General features: G+C 36.8%; 1 protein-coding gene and 1 non-coding gene across 3 annotated transcripts in view; both read right to left on the bottom strand.

Annotated features, from left to right (window-relative positions):
* The window catches only part of Grid2 (glutamate ionotropic receptor delta type subunit 2), a 1,564,629-nt gene that overhangs the window by 221,539 nt on the left and 1,327,936 nt on the right, over window positions 1-15,154 (bottom strand). The gene's annotated exons all lie outside the window — the stretch shown is intronic.
* On the bottom strand, window positions 699-804 carry LOC132649796 (U6 spliceosomal RNA). Its single transcript, XR_009588312.1, has one exon. It is a non-coding gene; the product is annotated as a U6 spliceosomal RNA (small nuclear RNA).

Raw genomic sequence — 15,154 nt, 5'->3', positions numbered from 1 at the left:
TGTGAATTAAGATAAAACAGAACAAAATAAAAGTGGATCTGATTTTACCATGAGTAAGGCATGCTGCTCACATGGGCGGCAGCGTGATTAGGAGCTGCACATGGAACCAGCTCGGGTCTTGGCTCTACGCAGCGGCATAGTGTCACTGTGCCTCTTGCCAGTGCCTGCAAACCTTCCTTAGCTTGTCCTACCTTCCTTTCTGACTCTCCCTTGTCTTTTTTTGCCTTCGTCAGAACACTGAACAGTTTGCATTCCCTAAGTGCACCTGAATGCCAAACATATATATGTTTTTATATATATTCTAGAGAGAGAGAGAGAATGGTTATATTTCTGCATTTAGGAATATATATTTAGGAGTACACATATATACATTGTATACATATACAAAAATATATATATCTATATTTCTATATATTCCTAAATGCAGAAATACAACATTCAGTCCATATAATGTTACTTGAATGTATATCTTTTTAGGCTGATCATTTGGTATTAGATAACCAATTGGTGTGAACTTTTTTTTTACGTTATATATTTTTATTATTATAATTTATTACAATTTATTCAATTTGTATCCCGGCTATGGCCCCCTCCCTCGTCTCCTCACAATCATACCCTCCCTCCCTCTTCTTCCCCTATGCCCCCCCTAGTCCACTGATAGGGGAGGTCTTCCTCCCTTTCTATTTTACCCTAGCCTAAAAAATATGGAACGCTCCATGAATTTGCATGTCACCATTGCGCAGGGGCCATGCTAACCTTCTCTCATTGTTCCAATTTTAGTAAATGTGCTGCCAAAGCGAGCCCTGGTGTGAACTTTTAACCATGAGGCACCACTCAACTTTTCAACAGCCCAAATCTTTAATGTTAAAATAACCGAAGTACTCAGCAAAGGGAGCGCACCCTGGCGTAAACAGTACAGGAGGAAACACTAACAAAGTAGAAAGTGAGCAAAGGTGGCTGTAGGCATCGCTTCTGCCTGACAGATTGTCTTGCCAGGCTCTCCTCCATCACTCCCTTACTCCATTCAGGCTTCTTGTCATTAATCCAGCTTCTGTCTCTCTCAAGTCTTCTGGCTCAGCACTCCTTTCTCTTTCATTTTGCCACTTTAGTTCATTGGGTTTTCTTCTGAACTAGCAATTCCCCCGTTTCTGATCCCAGAGTCTGAGATCACGGATGTATATGAACACGCAGAGCCAGGTACATTTTGTCTTTTGTTTCTTTGTTTTTGTCTTTCATTTGATTTAATGAGTAGTATTTTAAGAGACATTAACCCAATATCTCATTTCTATTTATCAGTTGATGCATTTTTATATATTATGAAATTTATTGGAAAGAGTATTTGTATTTTTTCTTTATTGCTTTGGATTAAAGGATTTCACACAAATCAGTTTAAATTAAGATTTTAGTAGGATATATAATAAATATCAATTAAATCTTGGAAATTTTCTCTTATTAAAAACAGAAAGCTATCTTTTCTTTTTTAATTAATTAGTTAATTAATTACAATTGTATCCCAACTGCAGCCCTCTCCCTCATCTCCTCCCAGTCTCACCCACCCTCCCACTTCTCCCCCTATGCTCTTTCCCTTATAGGGAGTTTTCCTCCCTTCTATCCAACCCTTGCCTAACAGATCTCATCAAGGCTGGCTGCATCCTCCTCCTCTGCGGGCTGTCTAGGTCGCCCCACCAGGGAGAAGTGATCAAGAAACAAGCAACTGAGTTCATGTCAGAGACTGTCTCTTCTCCCCTTACTAGGGAACCCACTTGGAAAATGAGCAGCTTATGGGCTTCCTCTGAGCCAGGGGTCCAGATCCTCTCCATGCAAGGTTCTTGGTTGGAGTATCGGTCTCTGCAGGACCCCTCCAGAGGGCCCAGGTTTTTGACTCTGTTGTCTCCTTGTGGAGTTCCTGCCCCTCCAGGTCTTTCTAGCTTCCTTTTCTTCCATAAGGTTTCTGGCACTCTGCCCAAAGTTTGGCTATGAGCCTCAGGATCTCCTTCCATGTGGGTAGAGTCAGTCTTTCGGAGGTGCTCTGAGGAAGGGTCCTGTCCTGTTCCTTGGCTTCTCCTACTTGCAATGTGTATCCTGTTTGCCCTTCTGAATGAGGATTAAGCATTTTCCCTAGGATTGTCCTTGTTGTTTAACTTTTTTATATTATATGGCTAATATCCACTTATAAGCGAGTATATACCATATGGGTCTTTTTACTTCTGGGTTACCTCACTCAGGATGATCTTTTCTAGTTCCCGCCATTTGCCTGCAAATTTAGCATCTGTCATGTAGCTGTTCCCTTTGAATTGAAGTGTCTCCTCATGGAAGGATAGGGATGCTAAGATGCCTCAGTGAATAAATGCAACATACAGGTTCAGGAAACCTGGAAAGCTGCAAGACTCATAAGGCCTCTTCCCAAGGTTATATAAGATGTGTACAAGTACTGGAGAAGACAATCTCCAATGTACTGCCTACAAATACTCAAGAATACATCTTTCAGGAACCCTCACCTAGGTTTGGGTTGGGTTTAGCGATGCAACAGACTTTGCAGAAACTATGTTTTGTAAGTAAATCCATCAAATTTATTTGTTCATCAAGCTGGATTTGGGTAAAATCTATCCATTATTTTGCCATCAGTGTCCTATCTGGGACAAATAGGCATCTGTTTCTACACAAACACTATTTATCTCTGAGTTACATAATTTCTGTTCAGTTATCCAGTTATGCTCTATGGGTGCCTGATACCAGCAACATTAATAATCAGATCCACTAACACTCGTTACTACAGAGTAAGCACTGCTTTAAGTTTTTAATCACCCTAGCTTGGTTGCTATTTAAGACAAACCTTCAAGTCACGTTTGCCACTGAAGAAATTAAAGGCTGAATTGTTTTCTTTAGAGGTAAATAGCTTTCAAATCTGTGAAGCCCAGCTCTGGTAACCAAGTTCTTTTAAAGCCACACCGTCATCTGGATTTGTTAGCTGATGATTACATATAAAACATTGAATAAAATGACACAGTAAAAGTATATGCATCTGGCATATTTAGTGACATACATGGTGTAAAGTAAAAAGGCAATATGTATTTAAAATAACAGTATCATACATTATTATTCTGTACCAGTAAGATCACAGCAGGTATATGATTCACATCACTCCTTCAGAGCTATCTGACACACTGCTATTTGCCTCAAAGACTGCTGGAGAGGAATGAGGTTTGTAAAGTTTAGGGTATTAGGACAATAAAATATCTTTATTTAGGCTCCCAAATGTCTGCATACCTCAGAAAGAATAAAACTATGTGAAAATCATAAGGAATTTATTTTTCATATTATAAAAAGATTTTTTTTTTTTCAGAAATATTAGTGATCAAAGGGTTGTGAGCAACCTTTTAAAATATAGTCTTTCAGATGGCAGGGGAGGAGGACTCCTTTCAGTGGACTAGGGGAAAGGGATATTGAGGGGAAAGGAGAGAGGGAAGAACCGGGAGGAGGTGAGAGAGGAGGCTACAATCAGGATATAAAATGAACAAATTGTAAAAAAATAAAAATAAGAAAAATAAAGTAAACTGAATGCATATAAGAATAAAATAAAATATGATGCAGTAAACATCCAAGTCTGAGCTTCATATCGGGGGAAGCTCCAGCAATTCCCCTTACAAAGGTCCACATTTATAGTCTACCTTGGCTGTATAAGACGGTTCAGATCTTTCTTTAAAAGAGGCATGTTTGTATGTTTTTCTTTCTAAAGTGCATAGAAATATTTTTGGTTTACAGACCACAGAGTCAGGGAAGTAAAGATGAGTGAAGAACAGGAACTCACAGGGGAGACATCTTTCCTTGTGTGCTTGAGGTTAGGCATCATTCTGCATTCTGATTTTATTCATAAGATTCAGATAAATTGAATAGTTTCTTCAGATGGATTGCAGAGAAAAGAAGAGACAAAAATGTAGCTTGACTGCATGTTAGTCTTATTCAGATTGTTTCACTTTTCTAGATGGTATTTTTTTTCTCTAAGCAGGTAAAGCAAAATGGAACTGTTCCATTGTTTTCACTCAACACCATAGCAGGTTTAATAATAACCTGAAACATTTTGGTTTTCCTAATTATACTAATTTATATTGCAAAACCCTTTTCCTAACAAGAACTTAATCAGTGAAAGAACACACATTGTGTATTTTCAATGTTTATTCTTACCCAAGTGTATAGATCCAACCAATCAAGTGTCCACTGAGTTTCAAACTCAGACACATTAGAATTTGGTTAATATTTCCTTCATTACTTCATCATGTAAAGCACATCTTGTGGAATACAGTGAGCTTCCATGACACATACAACTGGTTCAATAGGATATATAATGAATAAATTGTGAAAAAAAATAAAAATAAAAATAAAACCAGGTGATTTCATATTAGCTACAGTTGGACACTTGAAAATTGACAAAAAATTGTCATTTACTAGTAACCAAATACATTTATATTTGTACTGGATTAACCAAGATGAATTAAAAATTAATATGACCTGAAAAAGAAAATGTGATCAATAATAACGATAAAATTGATTTATACCGTCTTACATTTGCATGTTTTTGTTTATTTACATGGAGATCTTTTATAAAATTATGGCTAGTTTTATTAAACTATATTCCTAATGTTATGATTTTATTTTAAACATTATATTTGTTTATTTGTTTGTTTAGTATGTATGTATACACGTGTGTGTGCATGTGCATGCTGTAAGTGCTACAATGAAACACATGCACGGAAGACAGAGGACAACCTGCAAGGGCTGGTTCTCTACCTAACCATGTCCATCATGGAACGGAACTCAGGTTTTCGGGAACAGCAGATTTCAAAGGCTTCATTGATGTAAATAAAAGCAATCACAACTCTTCGTTCCCCAGTGGATGAGTTCTCTACACTTACAATTCTTCATAAGAAAAACATTATAATGTAGTTATTACAGATTCTAGTGAGACAATACCTCAGTTATTCTCCAAGGTGATCAGCTCTATTTGATCAAGAGAAAAAAACCGGGCTTTCAATATTAAGTTGTTTAATTTATTGATTTTCGGTTGATCTTTTATTGTAAAAAATGTAAAGTTCAAATTAATATCCAGGGACTTAGCATTTCATATTTATAATATATTTCTACCTTAATTTTATGAAAAAGTCTGTTTGACTTTTGTACATCATGAAATCAAGGTCACTGCTCTGATCTACTAAATTTCCTTTAATAATGTGATTCACTGTTGAGCACAATAAAGATTAATCAAAAATATATGAAGGCTGTATTTTAATACAAATACTTTTTCTAGTTGTATAAATGAATATTAGCAAGGAGATGAAATGTTTGCTACTAAAGGTACATAACTATGAGTTTAGAACTGAGATTCAAAATATTAGCTTTGCTTGCTTACAAATATGGTTATGGCAAGATACCCAGTGTTGTTGATGACTGGTATACAGCGTCATATGCTCTTCTGCTTAAGGCTTTGGCTGTTTTACACATCCTTACTCTCTTAGCGGTACTGAAGACTGTTTTAGGAGTTTGATGTATGGCCATATATAGCACCTCTTATATCTATGCAATAGACACAACGGAACTGCTATTCTATTCTATTGCATGGATAAGAACTGTGGTCTGAAAACTATAAAATACCTGTTGAAGATCAAGAGGAAATTTACCCTCATAATCAGAATTGACATCACATAGGATGGTTCCCTGTCCAGTGCCATTTCCGTTTATGTGTCCCAGCTCTAAAATATTTCATAATGCATGCTTCTTGTGACCAATTTGAATATTCTTTAGATAATTCATACTTCCACTTGTATTTTCAATTCTTGAAATCGGTATCAATTTTGAAAATGAAGTAAGCTTCTTTTTGCATCAAAATAAATTTAATCTTATTAAATTTAAAATGAACATGATTTGACAACTTTCTGTCCCTGATATGGCTGCCTGAAAGACAAACTCTCACAAAGACCAGGCTTGTCATTTGGAACTCAGACTCACATCTGGGCTTGAACTCCAGCTCTACCACTCCCTGGCTCTGCAAATCAGGAGAAGTCCTACAGTAGCTCCTAACCTCACTCCCATAACTAGATGACTGGTGTGCTTAGTGAACAACTAAATATGGGACCAGAGTCAGCATGTGGCCTCAGAGTGTAAACAGAGAAGAGGGCATGGCACCACTATATTGCACTATGAGGCGAGTCACACAATCTGTGTATTCTACATTTGATCGCGTGCTGAGAGGAAATGGTTTAAGAAACCGAATTTGCCTCAAAGCTGATCAAAATGTACTTGATTAGCTGGTATGGTGGCAGATGACTCCATTACAGCACTTAACACAGAGACAGCAGAGGCAGGTGCCTCTTCAAATCTGAGGCCAGCCTGGTCTACATTGTGAGACCCTGTCTCAAAAACAAAAATAACACAGAACAAACAATAAACAAACCGTTAGTGGATGAAGTGCAATGTCATGTTAGGAATATTGTTGAGTATAAAGTTTGGCACAGCTAGACTTTGAATCAAGTTTTTCATATTGGGAATTTTCACTCTCAGCTTTTTCTATGCTAAATTATTCTAAGACAGTGCTTGTGGCCAATTTGAGCACTAGAGAATGTATGTATGTATGTATATATATATATATATATATATATATATATATATATATATATTTATATATCAAGGAGTTAACAGAGCTTCTTAATATTATCTTTCCAGAAAACAACAAAAAGAAGAGTAGTGAAAGTGAATTTAATATACCCTCTTAAGTATAGGCTGATATTGAAGCCAGGCCAGAACTTTATTACACAAACCGTGAGTCTATATGAACCCTGGTGATCCTTGTCTGTCTGTTATTAGCTGGACTGAAAGGTAATCATCATATTTCACAGATATGGAAAAAGGTGTGCAGGGTGCATTGTAAGAAATCAGTGTCAGGGCTTCCATGACATGTGGTTTCTACGGCAGCCTTTCAGAACACCGTGCAGATAGTACTGGTGAATAAGACATACTCAGCCCTCTAGGTCCTATTTTCTGGCCAGGTTTTCTTCTTGATCTGTTGTGGGACTTTGGGAATCACGTGGCTCATCACCAGGTCCTTTAGTCCATGCGTCCTTCGTTGGGTTAGCTCATCCACAGATTCGGTTGAACAACTTCTATGCTGACCATTCCTGAGCACTGGATTTAATGAATTTGTTACCTGACTCCTACACTGGGTGCCAGACAGCCTCCCCAGCAACTAAAGCAGAACCTTATTCTTTTTCAGAGATTTAATTATATTTTATATGTATGTGTTTGCCTGCATGTATATACACCAAGTGTATGCCTATTGCCTGCAGGGGCTAAAGTGGGCATTGGATCTCCTAGAACAACATGGGTGCTGGGACCCAAACATGGACCCTCATGAAAAGCATCAAGTGCTCTCAATCATTGACCCATCTCTCATCTCCCGAACAGCACATTTTAACAACCAGTCGCCTCTCAAGGAGTGACATTAGAATAGCTGTTTTGGGGATAGATCATGAGTCTACATGTCAGGTCTTCCTTTTAGCACACCCCTCTAGTCCTAAATCTTAATTTCTGCAGAGCAGACAATGTTTAGTACTAAATCAGAGAGTATATATGATTTAGCATATGCAGTTACTCTGCTAATAGTTGGTAATTACTACCAAGCAAGAGTTTATGCTAGATTAAAATATTTTTTATTTTATTTATTTTTTTTATTTTTTATCAGTTACATTTTATTAACTCTGTATCCCAGCCATGTCCCGATCCCTCATTCCCTCCCAGTCCCTCCCTCCCTCCCTCATCTCCACCATTCCCCTTTCCAAGTCCACTGATAGGGGGGGACCTCCTCCCCATTCGCTAGATTAAAATATAATACAAATACAGAGAATATTTTGTTTTATGCTTGCTTAAATCTTAGCTATATCTTAAATTTTTATGAGTTGCCTTTCAAAGAATTCAAAAGGGTTCCATATTATGTCTATTATATGCCATATTTGAGAACAGGCATCATTCACTTTTGTTTCATTAAGGAAAAGGAAACAGAAAGACTGTGGCTGTCCACTGGTTGCAAAGCACATCACTGAGGTGCTGGTCTTAGATCACAGGTATCTAGTTTGGTATCAGAAACTCCCATGGCTTTGAGGGTGGCCTGAATGGGGTGTCAGGGGCTATACAAATGACAGACACACAAGCAAAAAGCTGGTATCTGGTGGACCATGAACAGCATCTTGGGAACTCAGTGAGTTTATTTTATAGTAGTCTTGAGAAAGGCTGTGGGTCTTTAGCGTCTTTTTTTTTTTTTTTGTCATTGAAGCACGGCTTTGAAAGGATTATTGGAACTGCCTGTATTCTCCCTCTTCTCTGTCCAGAGGCAATCATAGTCTCTTGATTCATATTTAAGTCATTGGTATCATCCAAGGGTGACTCCTAACTGACCCTCAGCTGTACTGTTTAAACTCTGAATTCTTAAGTTTCTATACAAAAGTAAATCACTTTATTATAATTATAGAAAGGCAACCATCACAAACCAAGAATAATTTACCTTACAGTTTTTAATTTCATACTCCTGGACTTAGAAGGATTGCATCTCTTTTGATCTTAGAAGGGAACCGTGTATATATGGTTTACCTTTTTCTCTTTTGGCAAATATGTACTCAAAAACATAGACGTATCTGTGTTTACTCTAAGATCCTAACCTCTGACTGGTCAGAGTATGTGGGGTTGGAGGAGCAAGTTTGATTCACGTGCCAAGACTGAAGAGGCTAATAGCCTAATAAGACAGATGCATTCCACTTACATTACTAAAAAAAGAAAAAGAAAAGAAAGAAAGACACGATCACAGCATTGGATGTGGCATGGAGTGACATAAAAATAAGAGTAGACGTCTATATGGAGAAGGCCGCAGGAGAGGCACCAAGGGCTTCTCCGGAAGAGTCCTCATGGCAGTGTTGCAGTCCTCACACTGCACACGTATCTGTGGTTTTGCTCTTACATCATTCATATGGCTCTCTGAACCCGGTGTGTCCCTGCTGTCCAGTGTTTCTGTTTTGGTCTCTGTCTCTCTTTTGCCCTAGCCTACTAACGAGGGCTATACTCTGTATTGTCTACCAAGACATTATCATATTCTATTTTATTATCAGTTGGCAGAAACAGAATAAACATTTCATTTTCAGCAATATTTTCAGCAATTTTATTTTCACTCACTTATTCTGACAAGTTAGTTTCTATTAGTACCTAGTATAAAGTTTTTTTTTCTATTTTTTCAGGGCTTTGTTTATACTGAATTAATGCATAACAATCAGTGAGAAGTAACTGAAAGTTCTCCTAATGTTTACTAATGATCTAAGGCTTTCCGAATATGTTGGCACTTCAAAACTATGTTTAAAGAATGATAGATTTTTAAATGTGTTTATTTAGGTTGGCAAGAACATATTTGTTTTGGTTTCTCTTTCCCCTTACAATAAAACTACTGATATTACTCTGGCCCCAAACTGTCTTAGAGTTGAAATTCTAGCAATTACTATATGGGCTATTCAAATTCAATTTTAGCATTAGAAAATAATGGTGTCAAAGGCACTATATTTTTTTATTTCATTAAAATTTTATCTTCTCTATTCAGTTTCCAGAAGAGTCTCTGCGGAAGGACCCAAGAATTAGTGAACTGTTATCAGGAAATCACTGACTTCTGACAGATGTCCACAGGTCTCAGGTACGCCGGATGCAGGAGACAACAATGATACAGAAAGAAAATGGAGTCCTCCTACTTTCCCTGAATAAACGGGTGAGGGGTCACAGCGGATACCAAAATTCCTCCCTGCCTTCTGAGGAGACTTTTCAGGCTCCTCTTCCCAGGCAGGAGATGCTTCCTGCCCTTTTCATGCTCCTAAGGACAAAAACATTAAGGAAACCATGGTTCCTCCCTTCTCATTGACTTCACCATTCTGCACATTCTCTATTTTATTTCTTATCTATTTATTTTCAGTTTGACAGCACCAAGGTGAGACAACTTTCCCGTTTAATGGCGTGATCACATTACGAATTTGTAGCTTAGTACCTGAAGCTCAGCCTTCATTTCCTTGCACCATCAGAACTGGTGATCACCTGCTAGACTTGGGTCCCATTTGTTCGTTTTTTCAGTAGAATCCAAGAGAAAAATTACTGAGAACCAGACAAAAGGTTTCTTTGCAGGTGCTTATTTCTATTGAGTACTGGTTCTGAATGCAGGATTTGTATTCAATAAATATTCATTGTACACATCAGTCATTATTCTAGGTGTTAGAAACACATGAATGATTGCTGGAGAAGGTACCACAGTTTCTAACAAACTCTTCAACTTCCTACCCTACAGCTGAAAGAAGCATAACGATGTTACTTTTAGACAATGGTAAAGAAGCAATGTATTGAGGAAGCTTGGGTGAGACAATTTAACCTCAACTGCATGCTGGAGTTCCATGGGAGCTATTCCTTTGGGTCTGATTAGGGGAATGCTATATTCCCTGAGAAATTACATGAAAAGATCCTTCAAGTGACAGTAGAGTCCATAACCTACTGTACACATTGCAAAGGTAATACAAATGGTGGCCGCTTCTGGTTATATGCAGTGCTCAATCACTAAGCATTTTCCGACTGGTTCATGAAACATATGTTTAGCTTTTAGCATCTTAAATTTAAAATACTGTTTGATCTTTTGACCAAATGTCACACTTTATAACAATTTGCAAGCTGTCCTGCATAGAAGCTTTGTTCTAGAAAAACAAGATAGCTCAGTGGCTATTTCAGCAACACTGGGGATAAAATAGTGGCAGTCTCTAAATGACTCTAATGGCATTGATACATACATCGGATATTTCTTTGTCCATTATCTATTAAAGTAAATCATGATAAAAAAGAAACCTATGATTTTCATGTTAGATCTTTTTCTTTTCTTCCTTCCTCTGAGAAATGGAAGCTTGTTGCTTTTTAAGAGAAAAAAAAAAATACCCAGGTCTACACCACAGGAAAAGCATACATTTGCATTTTAAGTCTTGAGTAATTACGATTTGAAAGCAATCTTGTAGGATGTTTTTAAAGAAAATATTATGACCATATTGTTAAACTTTGCAATTCTTGGGCACTGAAGAAAATTTCTAAATATTTTGAACAAAAAAGCACACAGACACTGAAAAATTTTCTCAGTGTACTGAATGTCTTTTGGGGATGTGTCTAGGATTCCACTGTCTTCCTTCAGCTTTGGAAAATCTAATACACTTTAATTTCACTGAGTTAGGTGGCTTCTTCCATGGGGTGTTTTGGTGACATTTCCCAAAGTTAGGAAATACAAATCTTGTTTCTCTAAAGAGATGTCATGTTCTTTTTCATTCAGGTTTGGGGGACTTCAAAAGGATGCTAGAAATTGTGTTTCAACCCTCTTGACACCATCATAAATTCCTGTCCAGAAGCTTTAGTGGCAAGAGTATTAGTAAGCATGTGGGCTCAGGTCTTTACCTCATTCACCAATGAAACCTTGGAGAAGGTGATATGTAATGAATTGAAAATTCTACAGTTTGGTGAAAGTAGTATGTTACTTAAAAAAGTAGCATTTAAAGGAACTGGGTTTGGGTAACTGTCTTGGTCTCTTGAAGATTACAGAAAACAGCTGAAGCCAGATGGCTGCCTGGCAGAGTTGGAACGTCTCATTTTTCAGGTATAAACCTTGAAACTCTGTAGCTGCAGCCCTCTCCATGCTTCTACTCCAAGGGTGAATGTTCTTCTGGAATATAAGTTGTTTTCTGTCTCTCCATTTCCTCCTATATTCCAGCCTCTTCAATCTATTTTGTAGATACTTAAAATTTTTTAAGATTATCATACAATTACATCATTTTCATTTTTCTTTACTTCCTCTAAATGCTCCCATGTTCACCTTGCTTTCTTTTATATTCATTGCCTCTTTTCTTTAATCATATATATATATATATATATATATATATATATATATATATATATTCCTAAATGTAGAAATACAACCATTAAATCCACATAATGTTCCTTGAATATATATCTTCCCAGGATTATTTGGTGTTAGATAAGGAATTGGTGTGAACTTGTAAATATGAGGCACCACTGAAGCTTTTTCAAAAACCCAAATCTTTAATGTTAAAGTGATCAAAGTAAACAGTAAAGGAAAAGCAGCCTGGGACAAACAGTCTGCACGAGGAAAAGCTAACAAAAGGACAAAGAAAAAAGTTAACAATAAGTTCATCATTCAGAAATAAAATGGGCCATGAAGTTGACGAGTATTATAGTAGACATGGGAAACAAGATCTTAGAAGGCAAGTACAGAAAGTGCCCAAGAATGTACAAATATAAAAATGTATGAAAACTATGTGTAGCAGGACCTTATAAAAATTCAAAAAAATCTAGAAAGAAAGTAAAAATAGAATTTGTAAAATAAAGAGGAAAATAATTATTAAAAACTGTGAACTGAAGGACATAAAATTGCACGTTGGCAGTCTAGTAGGTATAGCAAAAAGATGGAAACAGGCAAATCACAAGCCTGCAGAGCACAGAGGTTCACAAAGGGATTCCAAAGACCAGAAAGGGATTCTAAGTCTCCAGAGGCCAGACAAAAAGAAGCATGAAATGTATTTCCTATTTCTCTACCGACATCTTAGACACTACATAAAAGTCCCTTTAAAATATTGAAGGATGTGGGGGAATAAAGACACACTAAGAGTCACAAACTTCTATCCCCAACTGGCATCTCAAACGTAATTTATTGTGTTCTCCCTAAGCTGTGAAGGAACAACAAATGATACAGGAAATGAGTGGCAGGCTGAAGGCGTGGAGAACAGTGGTGAAGGAAGACGCTAGGCAGATTTTTTTTCTAAACCACATATGTAGAAATAAATAGAACACTGAACACATTTGAGCATTCTGAATGGAGACTTAGGCTGCTGAGAAAGTCAGACTTTAAATAAGTACCAACTATACAAGAATTAACAACAACAAAAGGAGTCATGCCTGCAACATGTAATTACTTATGGCTCGTTTAGTGAATAAGCTGGGATGCAAATATATATTGACATAGGATAGAAAGGTTATATTTGGATGATGAGGTAGGAGAGGAAAAGAAAGTTAACTTTGGCCATTCATGGTCAGAAATTACAGTTAATGCTTAAAATAGAAGAATGCAAAAATCACTCTGTGGTTCTTTTGCATATTTACCTTGAAGTAACTCTGGCTTTAAAAGCTGTGATGATGACTTGGTTCTCCTCTTCCATTTCTCCCACTGTGTCCCTAGGACACACCTCTGAAGGCTGAAGTATCAGCGTTATTGTAGTCTGATGGATTACACCCTAGAGTTATGTAGCTTTTGCACGGATGTCTTTATTCTTCTGTTCCAAGATCTTCTCCAGGATACGACACCACATAGAGTTGTTGTTTGTCATTAGCTTGCTCTGCAGTGTGGCAGTCTTTAAATGGTTGTTTTTCATGACGTTAGCAGTTTTGAGAAAAAATTGTAAGGCTTTATGGAGCATGTCTGCCAATTTTGGCTTGTAATGTTTTCGCTCATTACTACACAGAGATTCTGGAGACATAGAAAGACTGGTTTGGGGGAGGAATGCCCTTCTACCACAGCTTGTCAGGGTGCAAAACATCCATGTGACCCCACTGTCAGCACACAGTAGGAGAGGCTAGGGATCCTGTGGGGTTAAGATCTGCACATATCCCTGACGGCTGCCCTATAAGGAAGGTATGCTTCTCTGCTGCCATGTTTTCTTTGGTTGTTCATGTGTACCAGGATAGAGTCATCTGTCTGACATATGCTCACGTTTCTTAAATCAGGGTTTCTTATGGCAATGCATTTCAGTTTGGCTTTTTTCTTTTCTGTACATAGCACCAGATTCCTTTGTTCTTTTAGAAGTTGTTCAGCTTTTGACAGGATGTATCGCCTACTTTCTCTGCACCAGTCTGAAAATCTGCTATTTCTCCAAGGATCTTTGGTTTCAGGTTCTTGGAGACCAGCACAGTATTTAGAGACATAACATGAATAAACACACACACACACACACACACACACACATATATATATATATATTCCAATACATATTTTCATATTTAGAATAAATAATTTAAATGAAAATGTATATAATTCTCCAGTTTTGCATGAGCAAAATAACTGTTTTCATAGTTTCGTTTTGCAGAAATATTTCAGAACAAAAAAGCCCTTAAGTTTAGAGATTAACATTTTATGGAGATTTGTTTAATAACTGCACAATGAAGATAGGAATAATATAAAAAAATGTGTACTAAAAAGATAAACATATTCCAGTAAAAAGGGAGGAGAGTGGGGTGTGTTTGGGACTAAAAGATAAATTGTTAAGCATCATACTCAGTCAACAGAAGCTTTAGCCACTCCCAATCTCACACATGGACTACATGTGTGTTTTTTTGTTTTTTTTTGTTTGTTTGTTTGTTTTATGGGCGGCTTGAATTCTTCAAACACATATTAATCTATTTCCTATTCCCTTTTAACCAAATGTAATTTACAATTGCCATTTTTTAAATTTTTATTTTCTTTATTTTAGTTACTTTGATGAATATGACACCTCCTACATGCTTCCATCTATCATCATTCTTTCATTTATCTCTACAACTAAGTAAAATTCCACTGTGTATATTCATTACATTTCCATCATCTGCCCTGTTGGACAACTGGGTTGGTTCCATTTCCTAGTTATCGTATATAGGTGAATAGTGGTGCAAAAAACATACTGAAATATCTCTATTGGATACAGAGTCCGTTGAGTATAAGCTCAGGAGTGGTGTAGCGGTGTCACATGATAAATCTACTTTTAATACTTTGAAAAAAAATCTCTCTATTGATTTTTATAAAGTTTATTAATCATTCCAGAAGTGAGTAATGTACAATTGCCATTTTTGATTTGCCTTGTGGACAACTTTTATCTCACAGGAAAAAAAGAAAATATGGAAAAGCAGCTATTCTACATTTAATGTTGATGATATATTAAATTCTGAGAGCACCTGGATTTTCCTCTGGACGTATTTGGAATGCAGCTTGTGCCTTTCATCCATGCTATGTTTCATATATTGACATACTATCTGACAATTAGAAACAAGTATTTAAGAATATTCAAAACAAAAAAAATAG

This window comes from Meriones unguiculatus, chromosome 21, assembly GCF_030254825.1.
Source record: "Meriones unguiculatus strain TT.TT164.6M chromosome 21, Bangor_MerUng_6.1, whole genome shotgun sequence".
Lineage (NCBI taxonomy): Eukaryota > Metazoa > Chordata > Mammalia > Rodentia > Muridae > Meriones > Meriones unguiculatus.
Note: the sequence above shows the minus strand (reverse complement) of the source record. Positions and strands in the feature narration are given on the sequence as shown.